The sequence below is a fragment of the Hyla sarda genome, chromosome 10, assembly GCF_029499605.1.
Source record: "Hyla sarda isolate aHylSar1 chromosome 10, aHylSar1.hap1, whole genome shotgun sequence".
NCBI classification, from domain to species: domain Eukaryota; kingdom Metazoa; phylum Chordata; class Amphibia; order Anura; family Hylidae; genus Hyla; species Hyla sarda.
In genome coordinates this window covers 17,897,547-17,917,684 of record NC_079198.1, presented here as the reverse complement: position 1 = coordinate 17,917,684, position 20,138 = coordinate 17,897,547, and positions in this window count along the sequence as shown.

Sequence of the window (20,138 nt, the reverse complement as noted above, 5' to 3'; positions counted from 1 at the left end):
AGGCCATCAATAACTGATTGGTCAGGTGCTATACTCCGTGTAGTGGTGGAACCATGTTACTGCAGCCTCATTTCCAATTCACTACATATGAGTACGGAGCCAACCGTTACCATCCACGTTCTTTGTGTAGTACGGGTGCCGAACAGCTGATCCGCCATCTATAGAATTTCCTTGGAAAAGCCCTTTCTTTATTGCAAATCTATTTCCAAAGTGAAAAAGAGGAAAATTTAAATGGGCGCTGTCACCAACTTTATTTTTTGATATGTTGTAGTACTTATGTACTACAACATATCTCTAATATACTTTTATTATTTTTTTTTAAATTAAAATACTTTAATTTACATTTGAAAACCGGCCACTAGGGGTCTCCCTCCTAATGGCCGGCTGCAGCCTGGCGTGACGTCACGCCTGAAAAAGGACTGATGCGGCCGGGCATCGGTCCTTTTTCATTCAGCCTGCGCTCGCTCCCTGCCTGTCAATCAGACAGGCAGGGAGCGAGCGCATTGGCTCCCCGGCCACTGGCTGGGAGGCCACTCCTCCCGCACATCGCCGCCGCCTCGTCGACGCCGCTGTCCCTGCACGCCCGCTGCCGGACTCTGCAGTAAGTGTAACAAGGGAACGGGGTATGCGGGAGGGGGGGGGGGGGGTTTGTGATGGAGGGAACGGGGTATGCGGGAAAGGGGGGGTTTGTGATGAAGGGAACGGGGTATGGCGCGGGGGGAGGGAGACGGAGGGGACGGGCTAGCACCGCATGTAACTAACTAATAGTTTATCTACACAGGGTGCCTCCAGCTGTTTCAATACTACAACTCCCAGCATGCCCTGACAGCCAATAGATGTCAGGGCAAGCTGGGAGTTGTAGTGGTGAAACAGCTGGAGGCCCCCTGTGTAGATGAACTAAGGGCGGAAGTCCCCCCCAGCAGGCATCAGTGACGTGGTGCCTGCTGGGGAAGTCTGCCTGGTAGTGAGCACGCTGCCAGGCAGACAAAAGGCATTTTTAATATAGTAAAAATTTAAATTAAAAGCAGGGAGGAGGTTAGGGATAGATTGGCAATAGGCAGGGACAGAAAAAAAAATAGGATGGTGGGAGCGACCCTTTAAGGAGCAAAGAGGCATAGAGAAACTTGGGCCAAAAGTAATCACTGTTCCTCCAAAAGAGGAACACATGGGAGGTACAGGACTGGTGTAACACACAACTACAGGATCAGACTACACACAGGCTTGTTTGTAGTCTGTAACCAAGGAGACATACAGATCAGCACAGGCGCTGTATTCATTTGACAACCTCTCTGAGTATCTCTGCTTGCTGTAAGTAAATGAAACTATAGTTTACATTTCTGGACCTAACACCTAAATATTACAAAAGGTAGGTCCTCAATTCATCTGCATTTTTTTCAATGTCGCTATATAGACCTACTGTAATACCTTTTTTTCTTTCTTTTTTGGGAAAATATCGATCTATTTGTTTAACCCCTTAACGACACAGGATGTAAATGTACGTCATGTTGTCCGGGTATGTAACGCACCATTTACGTCCTGTATATGACACGAGCACCGGAACATTGCTAGCTTCATGCACTGCAGGTCTCAGCTGCTATCAGCAACCAGGGACCGGTCAGTAATGGCGGACATCAGCAACCGCGCTGATGTCTGCCATTAACGGCTGCTGCAGATCACCTTTTTCTACTATTGCGTGATCAATGCAGGTCACAGCATCTGTGGCAATGAAGGCGTTCTAATGGATGATCAGATTGTCCGCAGCACGGCTGCAGGGATCCGATCATCCATGATGGCAGACGGAGGTCCCCTCACCTGCCTCTGCTGCTCTCCCAGCTTCTTCTTCTCTGGTCTGCCTTCCAGCAGACCAGAAGAGTAGATCGCAGATAATACTGATCAGCGCTATGCCTAAGTATTGGCAATCTAATGATTTCTATATATACATATATGCCCTTATGGAAGCATAAAAAGCGTTAAAAAAAAAAAGTTTTACAAAAATTTGAAAAAGCCCCTCCCCCAATAAATTTATTGGGCAGACTAGATGGGCTAAATGGTTTTTATTATTGCCCCTTTTTCCCATTTTACCCCCAAAAGCATTAAAAAGGTAATTAATAAACACATTTGGTATCGACGTGTGTAGATGCCACAACGTGTGTCGATGCCACGTCGTGACGTGCACAAAATTAACCATCATACAGCTCTGTAGACAGAAAAATTAGAAAGTAATATGTGGTGAAAATAGGAACATTTTAAAAATACTTTGTTTTTTCAAAAGCAGTACAATTATAGAAAAGTATCTAAACATTGGTATCATTTTAATCGTATTGACCCACAGAATTAAGAAAACTTAATTTTTACTATAAAGTGTACAGCGTGATAACAAAAAAATTCGCTAAATTTCGTTTTTCTTTTAAATTTCCTGAAAAAATAATATTTTTTGGGTTTTGCCAAAATTTTATGGAAAAATGAATGAAGTCATTACAAAAGGTCATGCAAAAAAATAAGCCCTTATATGGGTCTGTGGATGGAAATGTAAAACAGTCATGATTTTAGAAGGGGAAGAGGAAAAAACGAAAATGCAAAAATAAGTGTACTCCGTCCCTAGACATCTTTTCCCCTATCCAAAGAATAGGTAATAAGATGTCTGATCGTGGGGGTCCCGCCACTGGGGACCCCGCGATCTTCCTGCTGCACCTGGAGTTTGTTTAGAGAGTCGGGCGCAGCCCTGGAGGCTTGTGACATTACGGCCACACACCCTCAATGCAAGTCTATGGGAGGGGGCATGACGGCCGACACCCCCCCTCCCATAGACTTACATTGAGGGGGCGTGGCCGTGACATCAAGAGTGGGGCATAACCATGACATCACGAGCCTCCACCCAGCATTGCCAGTCATCCAGCACGGAGTGAAATTTGCTCCGTGCACTGGATGTCTGGGGTGCCGCAACCGAGAATGCGGGGGTCCCCTTTGGAAAGGGGATAAGATGTCTAGGGGCAGAGAACCTCTTTAAGGCCAAAATGGGCTATGTCCTTGAGGGGTTATGTGGTAGAGGGTGTGTGATGTAAAGCAGATGGAATTACCCTAGGGGCAGATTGCATTAACCCCTTGTATTCGTGACGCCAGGGCCTGGTTTATCCTCAATACCACCCGACGGTATACTGCTGGGTCCTGGGCTACGCACAGGGCAATAATGACTCCGACACCAAGTTACGGACAACGGTAGCTTTACTGAGTGACAGATGGAACAGTCTATACAGTGCAGCCAGGCCCACGGAGTGACCAGTGACTTCAGAGACCTTAAGGGCTTGCTGGGACTTGAAGTAGATTTGGACAATTTTATTGCAGGCCATAGATGACAGTGACTGACTTGACTGTAGCTTACGTGTGGACTTGAAGGCTTGTGGCTGCAGGATGGACTTGAAGCCTCCTATGGACTCCAGACACACTCTAGGACTTGACTGCACTGGACCTCAGCAAAGACTTAACTGGAAACCAAGGGCATAAGAGACTGAGCTAGCTCCCCCCAGGGCTTATATGGAGGAGACCAGGAGGGGTCCCATAGGTCACCCTTAGGTCACATGGTCACTGATACCTCACGGGGTTTCACTCACATGACAACTGGTGATCACTGGTAAACACTCTTATATACATATTACAGTATAACACATGGCAGAAAATATATATACATAAGGGAACAGGTGTCGGGGGCCCAGGGGACACTCCAGGGAGGCTGCCTGACAGGGCAGGAAGGGTTCAGGGGTATAACTCCTGTACTGGGCCACCACAGTTAAATATTGTGTCTATGTAATACATTATTATAACCACACTGCCAGTAATCCCTTTGTCTTTCTTCTTTTTGTGCTTAGCTGTCCTATACCCGCCATCGCTCAGTATAATCTCTGATCTTATTGTTCATGGCACCAATGTGACCCTCCAGTGTGATGCCGCTGGGAATCAGAATGTGACTGCTTACACTTTCTACCGAGATGAGACCCCGATCTGCTCTCAGCCCAATGTGATCTGCAATGGATCATTCCTGGACTTCACACCAATACATGGGGATGACAGTGGATCCTACACCTGCACCATTGAGAACCCTGTCAGCTCCAACACCAGTGACTCTGTGAATGTGACTGTATCGGGTGAGCATGTCCTTTACTGTGTTCAATTTTTGCTTTGAAATTTTAATAAAAACTATCCACTTATAACCTAAATTTTGCACATTGGTCATAACCTGTACACCAATGGTCCCCAACCCAGTCCTTAAAGAGGTACTCTGGGGGAAAAAATTTTTTTTCAAATAAACAGGTGCCAGAAAGTTATACAGATTTGTGAATTACTTTGATTTAAAAATCAGCTTCGATTTAAAAATCAGCTGCTATATACTCCAGAGAAAGTTGTGTAGTTCTTTCCAGTCTCACCACAGAGCTCTCTGCTGACACCTCTGTCCATGTCAGGAACTGTCCAGAGCAGGATAGGTTTGCTATGGGCATTTGCTCCTACTATGGACAGTTCCTGAGACATGGACCGAAGTGTCAGCAGAGAGCACTGTGGCCAGACTGGAAAGAACTACACAACTTCTGGAGCATACAGCTGCTAAGTACTGGAAGGTTTAGATTTTTAAAATAGAAGAAACTTACAAATCTGCATAACTTTCTGACACCAGTTGATTTGAAACATTTGTTTTCCACTGGAGTACCCCTTTAAGCCCCACCAAGTTTTTCAAGTTATAACATTAAAATAGAAATAAAAAATTCAAATCCTGGGACTGTTGGTGGCCTTGAGGACTGAGTTGCCTACTACTATTATTATTACTCTATTACTGAATCCTACTCCAATTATTGTAGTGCAGACTGGGTTTTCTGCTTCTGGACTGTATTACAATGCAGGAATATGATTAGGAAACAGAGCTCGGCGATGGAAGCCAAGACAGAAACTGTCAATCAAACAGTATTTTATCTCCTGAAGGCCTCCATACAGATTGGAGATTGCTTGGTGTGTGGGGACTGTCATTAGGATTTTGCTGCACTCTAGGGGGATACATCAGAATACAGACAGTTTACCAGACATGTCTGCAGTGTGACCATAGACTTTTATAGACCAAATACAGTACAGTGATCCCTCAACTTACAATGGCCTCAACATACAATAGTTTCAACATACAATGGTCTTTTCTGGACCATTGTAACTTGAAACCTGACTCAACATACAATGTACCGACAGTCCAGGCCGGAAGAACTGACCAATTAGAATGGACATTCACAACAGTACTACTGAAGTGCATGCACTGACTGTCTGGTAGCGCCTCCCTACAATACAGGGAGGTACTACATGTTCTGTATTACTCTTTACCTGTGCCTTTAGCTCTTTAGCTGCTCCTTTGGACATAGGTAAGAGCAGCTACATTTTGCGTGTACAGTACAGGACCCTGAAGAAGCTCCTGTCCTCTATATAGACCAGACTTTCCCAACCAGGGTGCCTCCAGTGGTTGCAAAACTACAACACCCAGCATGCCTGGACAGCCTTTGGCTGTCCAGGCATGCTGGGAGTTGTAGTTATGCAACTGCTGGAGGCACCCTGGATGGGAAACACTGACATAGACAGTGATTACAGCTCCCAGCAGATCTTTATTACTTTTATATGGAAGGATTTGCTTTATCTATATTAGTTATCTACTTATTTCTATTTAATCCTCACATTTTCTTATTTTTGGATGACATTTTGGTGCCTTTAGAACCAATTACCAGGTTTCCATAGAGTTATTGTCTCAACATACAATGGTTTCAACATACAATGGCCTTCCTGGAACCAATTAATATTGTAACTTGAGGGACCACTGTATAATCTTGTGAATATTTATGGTCTGTTTTACGTCACTGTATATATTGTTTCAGGACACCAAAGCATAGTCTACTCTGCTTACGTATATAGGGGCCTCCCAACTCTCCACCTCTTATGTCTTTCTCCCCAATAAAAAAAAAACAGTGCTCCTTCTGTGACTTCAAACTCTAATGGTTTTCTGGACTAGAACTGCAAATTTCTGTCACAGGGAACCTGTCACATTAAAGGGGTACTCCGGTGGAAAACTTTTTTTTTTTTAAATGAACTGGCGGCAGAAAGTTAAACAGATTTGTAAATTACTTCTATAAATAAATATTAATCATTTCAGTACTTTTTAGCAGCTGTTTGCTACAGAGGAAAATCTTTATTTTTTTAATTTCTTTTTTGTCTTGTCCACAGTGCTCTCTGCTGACACCTGATGCCCATATCAGGAACTGTCCAGAGCAGGAGAAAATCCCCATAGCAAACCTATCCTGCTCTGGACAGTTCCTGACACGGACAGAGGTGTCAGCAGAGAGCACTGTGGACAAGACAAAAAAGAAATTCAAAAAGTAAAGAATTTCCTCTGTAGCATACAGCTGCTAAAAAGTACTAAAAGGATTAAGATTTTTTTATTAGAAGTAATTTACAAATCTGTTTAACTTTCTGGCACCAGTTAATAAAAAATAAAAAAATAAAGTTTTCCATCAGAGTACCCCTTTAGAATACAGTCCAATCCTCGGGCATCATGTTATAGAGCAAGAAGAGCTGAGCAGATTGATATTTAGTTTGTGGGAAAAATTCCAGGATAACCTGTCAGTTACCTATGCAAATCTCTGCTCATTCTGAGCTTAGTAGCCATATAGGTGGCCCTACAGCCAGCTGTCAATCACTGAAATGTCAATCACCCACTTTACTAATTTGCTCATTCTGTGCTAAGTAGTCAAGTAGGTGGTAGCACTCACAAGAGGATCCCTCCAAGGAACAGCACAGGAATCAAACCGGCGCTCACAGACTTCAATTGCAAAATGTTCTTTATTTCCCGGCATGCAACGCGTTTCGCTGGATAACCAGCTTCGTTGCATTGATGCCTGATGAAGCTGGTTATCCAGCGAAACGCGTTGCATGCCGGGAAATAAAGAACATTTTGCAATTGAAGTCTGTGAGCGCCGGTTTGATTCCTGTGCTGTTCCTTGGAGTGATCCTCTTGTGAGTGCTTTACCTGTGTTGCCAGGAACGGCTGCCTAACTTCACCCGTCGAGGGTTAACGTCCAGCTTACACCATAGTTGTACTTGGTCGCAGTACAACTCACTTCGGTGAGGAGTTTTGCTTCTATACATTATATTGCATTTAACGTTATCACACTAGGAGCGCTTTCCCTCTTGTTTAAAGTAGGTGGTAGGACAGCCACACAAATAAGTGTTAATCACTGAGTAGGACCGCCCACATGACTATTTAGCCCAAAATGAGCAGAGATTAACATGGGTAAATAACAAGTATTCCTGGAACTTTTCCCACAAACTATAGATCAGTCTACACAGCTCATCCCGCTCTATAACCCCCGCCCCCCTCATGAAGTCACGCCTTGCCCCCTCAATGCAAGTCTATGGGAGGGGGCGTGACAGCTGTCACGCTCCCTCCCATAGAATTGCATTGAGGGGGCGGGGTGTGAGGTTGTGAGGGGGCGGGGCTATTATATCATTAGCTCCCGGCGCCGGCTCCAGTGTTTGGAACAGTTTGGGTAGATTTACATGGGTAAATAACAAGTATTCCTGGAACTTTTCCCACAAACTATATATCAGTCTGCTCCGCTCACCCCGCTCTATAACAAGATGCCTACAGATTGGACTGCATTATCAATGTGACAGGTTCCCTTTAATGGAAGTAACCCAAAGAGACTGGCACTAAATATTATACTGCAGATCTGGGAATTTAGTTTAAGATATTTCAGGGATTAGTATGATGATCTCCATATGTCATGTTTAATGTTAATCCGATCTTGTCTATCGGCAGTACCTGTATCTGGAGTAACCCTCACCAGTAACACATCTGACCTGTTACTGTGGCCAGGAAGGGATTCGGTGTCTCTAAATTGTTCATCTAATGGTACAGAGGTCACCTATTCCTGGAGCCTGGACGGAGAACCATTACCACAGGATCCCCAATACCAGTTCACCCTGAATAACTCCATTCTTATTATAAGCCCCATCACTACTAAGGATAATGGATCCTTTATGTGCACAGCTAGAAACTGGATGAACAGTGAAAACAGCACAAGACTGGACCTCAACCTGGGCGGTGAGTATCTGCAATGATATGGACATGTACACACATTGTATAAGGAAGAGCCCTTTCCTTTAGACATGATTAATCCCCCCTAAATTGCTATACGTTCCAAAATTCTCTGCTGAATATTCTCTTAAAGAGGGTATTCCGGTGTGCAGCGTTTGGAACAAATTGTTCCTAATGCTGGAGCCGGCGCCAGGGGCTCATGGCGTCATAGCCCCACCCCCGCCATGATGTCACGCCCCACCCTTTCAATGCAAGTCTATGGGAGGGGGCATGACGGCTGACGCCGCACTAAGCATGTACAACAGAAAGAGGATTAGAGAACTGTCTGAGGACTTGAGAACCAAAATTGTGGAAAAGTATTAACAATCTCAAGGTTACAAGTCCATCTCCAGAGATCTAGATTTGCTTTGTTCACAGTGCGCAACATTATCAAGAAGTTTGCAACCCATGGCACTGAAGCTAATCTCCCTGGGGATGGACAGAAGAGAACATTTTTTTGAAAGGTGTCAACGCAGGATAGTCCAGATGGTGGATAAGCAGCCCCAAACAAGTTCCAAAGATATTCAAGCTGTCCTGAATGCTCAGGGAGCATCTGTGTCAGCGCAAACTATCCGTCGACATTTAAATGAAATGAAACGCTATGGCAGGAGACCCAGGAGGATCCCACTGCCGACACAGAGACATAAAAAAGCAAGACTACATTTTGCCAAAATGAACTTGAGTAAGCCAAAATTCTTCTGGGAAAATGTCTTGTGGACAGATGAGACCAAGATAGAGCTTTTTGGTAAAGCACATCAATCTACTGTTTACCGAAAATGGAATGAGGCCTACAAAGAAAAGAACACAGTACCTACAGTGACATATGGTGGAGGTACAATGATGTTTTGGGGTTGTTTTGATGACTCTGGTACTGGGGGCCTTGAATGTGTACAAGGCATCATGAAATCTGAGGATTACCAACGGATTTTGGGTCGCATTGTACAGCCCAGTTTCAGAACGCTGGGTTTGTGTCCGAGATCTTGGGTCTTTCAGCAGGACAATGACCCCAAACATACGTCAAAAAGCCCCCAGAAATGGATGGCAACAAAGCACTGGAGAGTTCTGAAGTGGCCGCAATGAGTCCAGATCTAAATCCCATTGAACACCTGTGGAGAGATCTTAAAATTGCTGTAGGGAAAAGGCGCCTTCCAATAAAAGAGACCTGGAGCAGTTTGTAAAGGAAGAGCGTTCCAATATTCCGGCTGAGAGGTGTAAGAAGCTTATTGATGGTTATAGGAAGCGACTGATTTTTTATTTTTTTTCCAAAGGGTGGTCAACTAAATATTACGTTAAGGTGCCAATAATTTTGTCCAGCCAATTTTTGGAGTTTTTTGTGACATTATGTCCAATTTGCTTTTTTTCCTCCCTTTTTTGGTTTAGTTGCAATACACACAAAGGGAATAAACATGTGTATAGCAAAATGTGTGTTACTGCAATCCTTTTCTGGGAGAAATACTTAATTTTCTAGAAAAATTTAAGAGTTGCCAACATTTACGGCCATGACTCTAGGTGGTCCTACAGCCAGCTGACCGAATTGTCAATCACCCACTTGACTACTTTGCTCATTCTAACTAGTATTCCTGGAACTTTATCCCACAAACTATATATCAGTCTGCTAAGTTCATCCCGCTCTATAACAAGATGCCTACAGATTGGACTGCATTATCAATGTGACAGGTTCCCTTTAATGGAAGTAACCCAAAGAGACTGGCACTAAATATTATACTGCAGATCTGGGAATTTAGTTTAAGATATTGCAGGGATTCATATGATGATCTCCACATGTCATGTTTAATGTTAATCCGATCTTGTCTATCGGCAGTACCTGTATCTGGAGTAACCCTCACCAGTAACACATCTGACCTGTTACTGTGGCCAGGAAGGGATTCGGTGTCTCTAAATTGTTCATCTAATGGTACAGAGGTCACCTATTCCTGGAGCCTGGACGGAGAACCATTACCACAGGATCCCCAATACCAGTTCACCCTGAATAACTCCATTCTTATTATAAGCCCCATCACTACTAAGGATAATGGATCTTTTATGTGCACAGCTAGAAACTGGATGAACAGTGAAAACAGCACAAAACTGGACCTCAACCTGGGCGGTGAGTATCTGCAATGATATGGACATGTACACACATTGTATAAGTAAGAGCCCTTTACTTTAGACATGATTAATCCCCCCTAAATTGCTATACGTTCCAAAGTTCTCTGCTGAATATTCTCTTAAAGGGTTACTCCGATGCTCAGCGTTTGGAACACTGGAGCCGGCGCCGAGAGCTCGTAATATCATAGCCCCGCCCCCTTATGATGTCACGCCCTGCCCCCTCAATGCAAGTCTATGGGAGGGGGCGTGACAGCTGTCACGCCCCCTCCCATAGACTTGCATTGAGGGGGCGGGACGTCATGAGGGAGCAGGGCTATGACATCACAAGCTCCCGGTGCCGGTTCCAGTTTATACCAAATGCTGTGTACCCCTTTAATGTATCCGCATCAGGGACATGCACAGACATTTTTGAGGGCAGGGGCTGAACTGAAAAAAGGGCACATAATAATGTATATAAATGTCCACATAATAATTCCAGACTGCCCAGGGCACTTTTAGGAGTAACACCACAAGGGCAGGGGCTATAGTCAACCTGTGCACGTCCCAGATCTGCATCCTGGTCGGAGCTCCATTTTTCTGATATCTGTATCTATAGCTCCAAATCCCCTCAATAGACAGAGTTGAATGATATAATTCTGGTGCTTTCTTTGGAGGTCTGTCTAAATGGTGACAGGTAACTAACAGGAGGCCATGTTCTGGTTCACAGCTCCAGTCTCGGCAGTGACACTGATCAGGAACACATCCGGAGACCTCTGGGCAGGACAGGACTTTGTGTCCCTCCATTGCTCAGCTCAGGGGTCAGCCATCAACTTCTCCTGGAACCTGAATGGGAATCCAGTGTCTCCAATCCCTCCATATAACATTACTCAGGGTGATTCTCCTCCAAACTCCAATCTGACCTTCATCCCCATCTCCAGGAACAACACTGGAACCTATACCTGTACAGCTACCAACATGGAAAACAACATGACCAGCAACGCCATCAATATAACATTTGGACGTGGAATTGGGTCTACATATACTTCAGGTAAAACATTTGTACTAAATGTGTCCAAAATCCAAAGAAGAACCAGCACACGAGAATCCCAGCACATGTACAGGTATCAAACCAGCAACCAATACTGGATTTAAAGAGGTACTCTGCTGGAAACAAAACACTATTATTATTATTTTTTTAAATCAGCTGGTGCCAGAAAGTTAAACAGATTTGTAAATTACTTCTATTAAAAAATCCTAACCCTTCCTGTACTTATCAGCTGCTGTATGCTGCACAGGAAGTTCTTTTCTTTTTAAATTTCCTTTCTGCCTGACCACAGTGCTCTCTGCTGACACCTCTGTTCATTTAGGAGCAATTCCCCATAGCAAACCTATCCTCCTCTGGACAGTTCCTGACATGGACAGAGGTGTCAGCAGAGAGCACTGTGGTCAGACAGAAAGGAAATTCAGAAAGAAAAGGACTTCCTCCGGACCATACAGCAGCTGATAAGTACTGGAAGGATTAAGATTTTTAAATAGAAGTAATTGACAAATCTGTTTAACTTTCTGACTAGAGATGAGCAAACTTACAGTAAATTCGATTCGTCACGAACTTCTCGGCTTGGCAGTTGATGACTTTTCCTGCATAAATTAGTTCAGCTTTCAGGTGCTCCGGTGGGCTGGAAAAGGTGGATACAGTCCGAGGAGACTCTTTCCTAGGAATGTATCCACTTTTTCCAGCCCACCGAAGCACCTGAAGGCTGAACTAATTTACGCAGGAAAAGTCATCAACTGCCGAGCCGAGAAGTTCGTGACGAATCGAATTTACTGTAAGTTCGCTCATCTCTATTTCTGGCATCAGTTGATTAAAAAAAAAATGTTTTCCAGCGGAGTACCCCTTTAAGCAGACTCCATTCAAAACAAAGACACAGCAGCAAAGGCGGTTTTCAGGGTTGGAGAAAGTGGCTAAGTATTTATTGCACCAATGAAAAGTACATGCAACATTTCGGCCTGATGGCCTTTCTCAGGCAACTAAATTTGTGTTAGAACAGACCAGAGTTGTACAAACCTATACTGTGACCTCTATAGTAGTGTGTGGAACCCTACTAACCCTCCCTAAGATTTCATACTGAGGTATTCAGGGATTTATCTTTGTGTCTAAATGGAATACAGAAGAAAAAAATCAAGACAAGTTCCATTGGATGCTATATTATGAAGGTATTGTTCTATAGAAGCTTTGTCGCTACATTCTTATGGTGGGACAAGGGGCGCTCGTTCATGTGGTTGGTGGGGGTAAACTACAATTTAGCCTCTAATTTCATCTGAGAATCTTTTGACCACCATGGCAGAATCATGGCGATAGAGTTTACCTGTCAACCAGTCTTTTATTTTTAGTACATACCTGGAGGATTCAGTCTAAATCAGGCATTATGTTTACTTTGGTGACAGTATGTACTGGATCTTATGAAGACAATGCCCAGTAGTGTCACTCCCTATGTACACTAAAAGGAATAGGATTTCGTATGGCTTAGAGGAAGGCAGGAGTCTTGCCATTTATTGGAATGAAATGAGCTCTGTTTAGGAAAGTTGACAGCAGTACTACTGGGTTCCCCTTTATTAAATTGATTTCCTCAACCTAGAACATCCCCGTGTTATAAAAATGATTGTCTTCTGACATGCGTCCTACAAGGCGGCTGGTGGTGGCTTCATCCAGCATGAGATTGCTATGTATTTTGCTAACTCATCAGCAATATTCCTGCAATGTGATTTGTTTCATCCCAGCTCAGTTGTATCCAAACATATTGTGCCATTTCTTTATTGCTGTGTGGTTGGATGTCAGGAAGATATTCACTTCTCTAGTCTGCTGATGTGAAGGAATACTGTATTAACATGCAATAAGGCACTTGCACAACTTATCCTCAATGACTAGACATCGCTGTGTTTGCAGAGGGAAATTCTCTTGAAAAAACTTGATATCCCTTTAGGAAAGACTGACGGTGATCTCTGCAATAATGATATTCTTCGCTGGAGTGCAGTAGTTATGGTCATGCCACCTTAGGCAAGGAGTAAGGCCTACAGAATCTCTAGAGGAGTGGACACAGAGCCCCCTTAGACCTCCTCACACTGAGCTCTGAATCAAGTGAATTGTTTTAAGCTAGTAGAGAGGCTTGGCTAGGGAAGCTCCTCACACACTCTAGCATCTTTTACTACATATAAGTAGAAATTATTGTGAATGGGCCTTTCTCATATGTACTCTCAAATTCTGACACTACATGTTAGCAAAGAAGACAGTCCAGTACACTCACATATGAGCAGCATATACCAAAATACCAAAAATTACAGTACATGATAAAGGAGATGGCACTTTGTGGCAACCATGCGACAGCCAAAATATTCTGGAAACAGGATCTGTACTGGGACACTGCAGACACTAATGATACTCCATTAACAAGTGAGGGCAACATTTTTTTGCTCTATTGTTTAATAAATATGAGCTCAGATTCAACAGCAACCAAGTTTGCACTATTTACAGACTGTCTTCCTCCCACAGATCGTTCCTCCTCACTGTTGTCCACCCAGAACTCTATCAGTACCAACACCAGAAACTTTCTGAATAGGACTGTATTAGGTAAGCATGTTCTTTACTCTAAATAACAATTCATCATCGACAACAAATGGTAGTTTACACCTTTAAACACCATTTCTTACTCCCACAGAGCCTTCTTTCTCAACACTACGTATCCAGAACTCCATCAGTGCGAACACCAGTAGCTCTCTAAATGTAACTCTATCAGGTGAGCATGTTATATAATGCATTTTGCTTTATCATTTCAAAAATGAATTAACATTTATTGTAATCCATTTTTTTATTATTCACTTCTGGTAAATCTGTACTTGCTGAGTGGCCAAGCATACACTGCATACCTGGCCACTCAGCCTCTAACCTGTGCTAACTGTATGGCTCATGGAGGTAAGTGGCGATGCTGAATCCAGATCAAATCAATGTTGGCTCTGAAACTAATTGAAGAGCCCAATTCAAGCAAAAGTGCCCAAAATAAATCTCCAGATGTCCAGTATACTCACATAGGACCAGCATATGACAAAATACAAAGAAAATCACATTACATGATAAAGATTATGGCCCTTTGTGACAACACTACAACCATACAACAACCATTACAGTCTGGAAGCAGGATCTGTACTGGGATACTGCAGATACTCATTATACTTCAATAGAAGAAGAAGGCAAAAAAAAATTCTTTATTGTTTGATAAATAACAATTCGGTATCAACAACAAATGGTAGTGTACACCATTAACAGGCTGTGTCTTCCTCCCACAGAGCGTTCTTCCTCACTGCTGTCCATCCAGAACCCCATCGGTACCAACACCAGCAACTCTCTGAATGTGACTGAATCCGGTGAGCTTGTTCATTACTGTGTTGGTGTTTTGTTTTATAATTTTTTTTAATAAAAAATGTGAAATAGTTTATTTCATTTTTTTTGTGTTTTGCTTCTGACTAGTCCGTGTATTAACTAAGACATTAGGGAAAAAAGATGGAAAATAGTAAATGAGTAAATGAGTGCTGTCAGCAAAGTAGACATTCCTAGTACATTCACTTATAAGCAGCATATGACAAAATGCTAAAGAAAATAACAGTACCAGATAAAAGTGGTGGCACTTTGTGAGAATACTGCAACCATACGACAACCAATACATTCTGGAAGCAGGATCTGTACTGGGATCCTACAGATATTCATAATACTCTATTAGCAAGTAAAGTCTAAATATTTTTGCTCTATTGTTTAAGAAACATTAGTTCCATATCAACAACAAACACCATGGTTTACCCCATTAACGGGTTCTGTCTTCCTTCCACAGAGCGTTCCTCCTCGCTCCTGCCTATCCAGAACCCCATCAGTACCAACACCAACAACTCTCTAAATGGGACTGTATCAGGTGAGCATGTTATTTACTGAGATTTGCCTTATCTTTATTTCATTAAATTAAGATTTATATAATCCAATTTTATGTGATTCGCTTATGGCAAATCTGTACTTGCTGAATGGTCAGGAATACACTGTATACCTGTCAGCTCAGCCTCCAACCCATGTTTATTGTATGGCTCATGGAGGTAAGTGGCAATGCTGAATCCAAATCAAGTCAGTGTTAATTCAACAGCCCAATACAAGCAAAAGTGCAGAAAATAAACATCTAGAGGTTCACTCATCTCTTTCTAGGACCATCACATATCTTTAGGAATGGGGTCCCCTGAACTTTGCATCACTGTCCTGTAGATAAAAGAGAGGCTTGGCTAGGGAAGCTCCACCAACACACACTCTAGCATGTCATACCATATATGTAGAAGTATATGTAGAAGTGTTTGTAAATAGCCCTTTTTCAAATGAACTTACACATTCTGACATTACATATCAGCAAAGTAGACAGCCCAGTATACTCACATATAAGAAGCATAAGACAAAATACAAAAGTAAATCACAGTACAGGATAAAGGTGATGGCACTTTGTGACAACACTACAACCATACAACAACCAATGCAGTCTGTAAGCAGGATCTGTACTGGGATAATGCAGTTACTCATAATACTCCATTAGCAAGTGAAGGCAAAACCTTTTTTGCTTTATTGTTTAATAAATAACAATTCATTATCAACAACAAACGGTAGTGTACACCATTAGCAAGCTTTGTCTTACTCCAACAGAACGTTCCTCCTCACTGCGACCCATGCAGGACTCCATCAGTACCAACACTAGCAACCCTCTGAATAGGACTGTATCAGGTGAGCATGTTCTTTACTGTGTTGGAGTTTTGCTTTTTCTTTGTTTACAAAAAGTTAGGATTCGTTTGACTCCAGTTTTTTTTTGTGTGTGTAATTCTTCTGGCAAATCGGTACATGCTGAGTGGCCAGCAATGTCGACATGTAGACAGTACGGAATACTCACATATGAGCAGCAAATGACAAAATAGAAAAGTAAAACACAAGGCAGAAGAAGGGCAAAGGCACTTTGTGACAACACTGTAACCATTTGACAACCATTACACTCTGGAAGCAGGATCTGTACTAAGATACTGCAGATACTCAGAATACTCCATTACCAAGTGAAGGCAAACATTTTTGCATTATTTTTAAATAAATATCAGTTTAGTATTGACAACAAACAGTAGCTTACACCATTAACAAATTGTGTCTTCTTCCCACAGAACCTTCCTCCTCACTTCTGTCCATCCAGAACCCAATCAGTACCAACACCAGCAACTCTCAGAATTTGACTATTTCAGGTGATCATGTTCTTTACTGTATTATAGTTTTGTTTTATCTTTTTATAAAATAATACTAAGATAATTTTATTTTATTTTTATTTTTTTTGTGATTTGCTTCTGGCGAATCTGTGCTTACTGAGTGGTCAGAGTGGCTATTGTGCCTACATGTCAGCAAAGTAGACAATCCCAGTATACTCACCTATGAACGGCATATGAAAAAAAGCAAAATAAAATCACAGTACAGGAAAAAGGCAATGTCACTTTGTGACAACACTGCAACCATACAACAACCAATACATTGTGGAAGCAGGATCTGTACTGGGATGCTGTAGATACTCATGTTCCATTAGCATGTGATGGCAAAAACTTTTTACCCTATTTTCAATAAATATCAGTTCAGTATCGAAAACAAACTGAAGCTAAACCATTAACAGGAGGCTGTGTCTTCCTCCCACAGAGCGTACTTCTTCACTGCTGTCTATCCAGAACCCTGTTAGTATCAACAACAGCAACTCTCTGAATGGGACTGTATCAGGTCAGCAAAAAAATACAAAAGAAAAGCATAGTTTAGGATTAAAGTGATGGCACTTTGTGACAACACGGCAACCATACAGCAACCATTACAGCCTGGAAGCAGGATCTATACTGGGATAATGCAGTTACCCATAATGCTAACAATATAGTATCAACAAAAAATAGTAGTTTACACCATGAACAAGCCTTGTCTTACTCTTACAGAGCGTTCCTCTTCACTACTACCCATGCAGAACTCCATCAGTACCAACACTAACAACTCTCTTAATGGGACTGTATCAGGTGAGTATGTTCTTTACTGTGTTGGAGTAGGATTAGATTATTTCCGGTTTATTTAGTGATTTGCTTTTGGCTAATCTGTGCTTGCTGAGTGGCCAGAGGGGCCATTGGCATTAACTATGAAAAGGGGGAAAAAAGATGGAGAAATAGTAAATGAGTGCCTACATATCAGCAAAGTAGACAATCCCAGTATACTCACTTATGAGCAGCAGATGACAAAATGCAAAAGAAAATCACATTAGAGGATAAAGGCAATGGCATTTTGTGAAAACACTGCAACCATACAACAACCAAAACATTCTGGAAACAGGATCTGTGCTTGGATACTGCAGATACTCATAATACTCCATGAGAAAGTGAAGGCAAAAATGTTTTGCTCTGTTGTTTAATAAATATCACTTCAGTATCGACAACAAACAGTAGTTTACACCATTAATAGACTGTGTCTTCCTCCCACAGAGCCTTCCTCCTCACTGCTACCCATTCAGAACCCTATCAGTGCCAACACCAGCAACTCTCTGAATGGGACTGTATCAGGTGAGCATATTCTTTATTGTATTGGAGTTTTGATTTATTTTATTTTTTTAAATATAAATTTTATTTTATTTTTTTAAATATAAATTAAGCTTTGTTTAAATCCATCTTTTTGGTCATACTCTTCGGGTGAATCTGTACTTGTTGAGTGGCTAGGCATACTCTGTAGCATACTCTGTATGTCTGGCTGCTTATACCTAACCTGTGCTTACTGTATCGCTCATGGAGGTAAGTGGTGATGCTGAATCTAAATCGAATCAATGTTGTCTCTAGAAGAAATTCAACAGCCCATTTTGTGCAATGAAATTGGATTTAAACAGACTCCCAATACTCCCCTACTGTATGAGCAGTATAGGACAAAATGCAAAAGAAAATCACAGTACATGATAAAGGCAATGGCACTTTGTGACAACAATGCAATCATACAACAACCAATACATTATAAAAAGCAGGATCTGTACTGGGATACTGCAGATACTCATAATACTCCATTAGCATGAAAAAAAGTACCCCATTAACTATGATAAAGGGAAAAAGATGGAAAAATTATAAATGAGTGCCTACATGTCAGCAAAGTAGACAGCCCCAGTATACTCACTTGTGAAGAGCATATGAAAAAATGCAAAACAAATCACAGTACAGGAAAAAGGCAATGGCACTGTGTGACAACACTGCAACCATACAACAACCAATACATTCTGGAAGCAGGATCTGTACTGGGATACTATAGATACTCATAATGTTCCATTAGCTATTGATGGCAAAGATCTTTTGGTTTATTTTTTAATAAATATCAGTTCAGTATCGACAACAAACAGAAGTTTACACCATTAGCAGGCTGTGTCTTCTTCCCACAGAACGTTCCTCCTCACAGCTGTCTATCCAGAACCCTATCAGTACCAACACCAGCAACTCTCTGAATGGGACTGCATCAGGTCAGCATGTTCTTTACTGTGTTGGAGTTTTGCTTAATTTTTTTTACAAAAATGCAGTTTTTTTAATACTATTTTTTTTGTGATTTGATTTTGGCTAATCTGTGCCTGCTGAGTGGCCAGAGTGGCCATAGACATTAACTATGAAAAGGGAAAAATGATGGAAAAATAGTAAATGAGTGCCTACATGTCAGCAAAGTAGACAATCCCAGTATATTCACTTATAAACAGCATATGACAAAATGAAAAACATTCTGGAGACAGGATCTGTGCTTGGATACTGCAGATACTCATAATACTCCATGAGAAACTGAAGGCAAAAATGTTTGGCTCTGTTGTTTAATAAATATTACTTCAGTATCGACAACAAACAGTAGTTTACATCATTAACAGACTGTGTCTTCCTCCCACAGAACCTTCCTCCTCGGTGCTGTCTATCCAGAACCCTATCAGCACCAACACCAGCAACTCACTGAATGGGACTCTATCAGGTGAGCATGTTCATTACTATATTGGAGTCATTCCTTTTTTTTTGTTTTTACAAACATTTAGGATATATTTTTTTACTTCCAGTTTTTCTATTTTTTTTTTTATTGTTTTTGTGATTTCCTTTTTGTTAATCTGTACTTACTGAGTGGTCAGAGTGGCTATAGGCATTAGCTATGAAAAGGAGAAAAATATGGAAAAATAGTAAATAAGTTCATAAATGTCAGCAAAGTAGACAGCCCCAGTATACTCCCTTATGAACGGCATATGAAAAAATGCACAAAAAAAAAATTATCACAATCCAGGAAAAAGGCAATGGCACTTTGTGACAACACTGCAACCATATGACAACCAATACATTCTGGAAGCAGGATCTGTACATCCTCATAATGTTTCATTAGCAAGAGATGGCAAAGACTTCTTGGTCAATTTTTAAATAAATATCAATTCAGTATCGATAACAAACAGAAGTTTACACCATAAGCATGCTGTGCTTTCCTCACACAGAGCGTTCCTCCTCAGTGCTGTCCATCCAGAACCCTATCAGTACCAACACCAGCAACTCTATGAATGGGACTGTATCAGGTCAGCATGTTCTTTACTGTGTTGGAGTTATGCTTTATCTTTTATAGAAATGCAGGTTTTTCTAATTCCGGTTTTGTTTTTTCCTGATTTGATTTTGGCTAATCTGTGCCTGCTGAGTGGTCAGAGTGGCCATAGGCATTTACTATGAAAAGGGAAAAATTATGGAAAAAATTGTAAATGAGTGCCTATATATCAGCAAAGTAGACAATTATAGTATACTCACCTATGAACAGCATATGACAAAATGCAAAAGAAAATCACAGTACAGGGTA